The 4,155-nt window shown below is 32.1% G+C and overlaps 1 protein-coding gene across 1 annotated transcript in view; it reads left to right on the top strand.

Moving 5' to 3' along the window:
• The window catches only part of LOC118735637 (calcineurin-binding protein cabin-1-like), a 39,556-nt gene that overhangs the window by 20,023 nt on the left and 15,378 nt on the right, over positions 1-4,155 (top strand).

The following is a 4,155-nucleotide window of genomic DNA, read 5'->3' as shown; positions in this document are numbered from 1 at the left end:
TTTTTGCATTTCAGCGACGTTGTGAGTTAGGGCCTTTCTATATTAAGGTAACGATATGTTCGTTAATATATACATAGTTAGTTATATGTATGAACTATTTTCGCAATCGATAGTTTGGAAAGTTTATATTAGTACGAGTAGTAATTGATTTCATTAGCGATAAAATATTTTTTCAAACTATATTCACGTGTCGTTGACAAACATCGAAAGTTCCAATTACGAACTGTCATTTACATAGGTCAAGTGCTTCTAGGTTCTGTGGGTGCTCTAGGGCGGCACATTATGTGATCTGTTGTCTCCTGTTTTTAACCGACTTCCAAAAAAGGAGGAGGTTATCAGTTCGTCGGAATATATATATATATATATATATTTTTTTTTTATGTATGTTACCGCATAACTTTGGACCACGTCAACCGATTTCGATAATTTGCATCGGAAAGGTAGTGTCTCAGAGGTGGTCCCATACATATATATATATATATATATATATTTTTATATGAGAGTTGAAGGCGGTTTTTTTTTGCTAAAAATTACTTGTTCGTAATTCAACCTCTACTGGCCAGAATAAAGAAACGAGCTTCATTACTCATGTAGATATGCAGACCCGAAATAGTACCGAAAATCTCGAAATTCTGAATATTTATAATAAGGCAAGCATCACACGATTTGTACATTTGACAGTGGTGTTGTCTAGATATGTTTATCGAGAATGGGTACTGCTCAATAACAACTTTCCAAACAACACCACTCTGTAACGATAAAATGGACAAATCTGTACAAATTTACAAATCGATCGATGTGCTTAAGAAGCAAGTATTTAGTATTTAATCAATTCATAAGTACTTATTAAGTACAGAGTACTTTTGTACACAGTACTTTTAGTGATATACATATCTAGCCCTAACCGCCAAAAAGGCGTAAGCGACTTTTTTTCAAAAATTATCTTTTTCATGTAGAAATGTTCCCAGAGCATATAGAAGCATTTTTGTAGTAAAAAAAAATTATGTCGCTTACATCTGTTTGGCAGTTAGGACTCGATATTACAAAAAGTAAAAAGTAAATGCTTATAGTTCAACTAGCCTCCGTGGTAAAATCGGCGACCGTGTCAGCTGACACGATCTATCTTATGTGATTTCCGTACATTCATTTCCAATCGAAAGCAAAAAATAAATAAACTTTGCTAATCACGCCAAGTTAACTTTATTTGAACTTATCTGATTACCTCTTAATTGCAGTTAAGCTGTTGGTAGAAATGGGCTATAAATACGGTGACCATTCGTACCCATTTTGGCGGGACAGTACCGATTTTTAGAAAATTGTCCCGCTGAATATTTTTTAAAAATCGGGACATATAAGTGTCCCGATTTTTCATATTTGTACCGCTTAAGTCCCGATTTTCTTTCTTTGTTAAGTTAATAACATATCCCTGTACTCTGGCCCAAAAACTATTTTTCGTACCAACGTGGCAGCACAAACAACAAAGCACATATTTTATTCGGTCAAACTGGTACTCTAGGCATATTGTAGTCTATCACTCTTGTCTGAATTTTTTAAGGTTTTTTATAATTATTTGCTAAGTTTTTTTTTTCATGAAACGATTCTAACTTGAATTTAGTGAAATTATAAAATATAATAGATACTAATTTCCTAAAAAATTCATGGCTATGAAAAATATAATCTCATACAGTGACGAAAATATAAATAGGGAAGATACATTTTAGCATACTTTGGATATTCTTTTTGCGACTATCAAATTTTTATTGAAGTCAAACTTCTTTAGCAAAAACAAAGATGCGTAAAGATAAAGGCAAAAATGAAGACCCAGGTAAATTTAAACACTTTACTTATATTGTATAAGGGCAAAGGTGAAGGGGAATATGTAGATGAAGAAAATGATAAACATAAAAGTAAAGACAAAGAGGGGGATGAGGATACCGATTAAAGTAAAGATGAAGATAGGGGAAGAAAGATTAAAATAAAGGTAATTAAAGAGGAAAGGATATAGAGCGAGACACAGAGACTTAATCTGGGAACTATTTTGGGATTTTAGAGATTTTCGGGATTCTCGGAACTTATCGATAAAATAATCGATATTTTTCATTGATTTTTTAACGATATTGTTATCAATTTTGCTATCGATATTTTCGAAACTTATGGATATAATAATCGATATTTTTATCGATTTTGTTACCTATATTTTTATCGATTTGTTATCGATTTTCTAATCGATGTTTTTAACTATTTGGTTAGCTTTATTTGTTTTCGATTTTGTTATTGATATTTTTGTCGATTTTGTTATCGATATTTTTATTGATATTTTATCGATATTTATCGATTTTGGTATCGATATTTATCGCTTTTTTTCGTTAGAATAACATAAATGTAATTAGATAGAAGAAAGAAAATATATAACCTTAAGCAAAAGCAGTTGTATGTATGTATGTATATTGGTTATGAGACAAAATAGATATGTATGTAACGTAAGTTTCACTTCTCCAGTGTGGCCCAGGCGCACTTACTTTTTTTTATATTTTTATGAAAGTGTAGCGCGTTATTTAACAAAGACCATGTAAGTGAAAATGCCAACGTTGTACAAACATTTTTTAAATTCGACAAAGATTCGTACAAATTTTGAGCTTTATAATTACGCAGATTTCGTAGAAAAATTCTGAGTATGCAGCTTTGTAGCCCATTTAATTCAAAAGGCAAATTTTAAGTAGCTAGGGCTTACCGTTGATTTTTAGAAAATGTTTTTTGTGGAAGGTGTTGCCCGTTTTCTCCATACAAAAAAATTGTTGAACATATTTTGTATGGAAGAAGATGCGCGAACAAAAAATTGCCAAAAATCAACGATAAGTCCAAACTTGCACTTTGAATTGGATGGGCTACAAAACTGTATACTCGAAACAATTCTAAAAATCTGATTAAAATGTTTAAACTTTTTATCAACCTTTGTTAAAATACGTCGAATGTTCTACAAGGTTTGAGATTTAGTTTTACTTGGTTTTATAGATAGTAAACCATATATTCATAAAAAAATTATACAAATTTTTTTAACAAAGAAAAATAGTCAAAACTTGCGAAAATGTCTCTTCCCTATCTACATTCTCGCCACCGTTATATTTTGTGTATAATTTTTGCGATCATTTTTTAAGTTTTTTTTTTCTCGGCTTTGTTTTAAATAAAGCTGTATCAAAAAATGGTATGCCTTTTTATTCTAACAACAAAATTGTATGGTCGGATTCGATGCTTTGGAAATGTCCCGATTTTTGTCCGCAGAAATCTGGTCACCGTAGCTATAAATCTATCAACAGCAATTTGATATGTTGATACGGACGGCAAGTACGGAAGGGCGCTTCGTCGGTGGGCAGTCAGAGAGAAAAACTCGGCCCGGCACGAGTGCGAAATCAACTTTCTGAAACACGCACGAGCCTGCACGTTAAGAATTTTAGTGGGGCCCGGCTCGACGGTACACGTCCCAGCCCGGAAATAAAGAGCCAACTTTTATTGTATGTATACATGTGTACATCAATTATATAAATAGGCAATCATGTTTCCTTTACACCCCTTTTACGGCTAAACTATACTTCTAAGGTATAAACAATTATACATCATTAGATAGGTATTTTGATGCTGATGTGCAGGCAATTTTTAAAATTTCAAATTAGTTTAAAATAGAGCGAAAAGATCAATTCAAAAGTCCCACCAATACCAATGCCATACATGTATGTACATGGTTAGGGCGGAAATGCCCCCTAAATGTATGCTTTAATATTGATACTGAATTAAAAAAATGTGCTAAGTAGCAGTTTGGGAATGCGATGTATGTATGTATGTACATTAATAGATTAGACTCAAACAAGGTAGAAGGTAAACTTGAGTGTGGAAAAGAAGAAAAGAATAAATACAGAAATTAAAATAAAAGTAAAAAAACCTAAATATAACGACAAAGAGGAAGGAAAATTTATATACCTAACCTAATAACAACGGTGGGGGTGAATATGTAAATGAAGAAAAGAATGGACATATTTAGATAAAGGAAAAGATAAAGAGGAAGAAGGAGATGAAGATGAAGATGAAGATGAAGATGAAGATGAAGATGAAGATGAAGATGAAGATGAAGATGAAGATGAAGATGAAGATGAAGATGAAGAT

The sequence above is a fragment of the Rhagoletis pomonella genome, unplaced genomic scaffold (assembly GCF_013731165.1).
Source record: "Rhagoletis pomonella isolate Grant_MI unplaced genomic scaffold, Rhpom_1.0 Rhpom_scaffold_00003, whole genome shotgun sequence".
NCBI classification, from domain to species: Eukaryota; Metazoa; Arthropoda; class Insecta; order Diptera; family Tephritidae; genus Rhagoletis; species Rhagoletis pomonella.
Note: the sequence above shows the minus strand (reverse complement) of the source record. Positions and strands in the feature narration are given on the sequence as shown.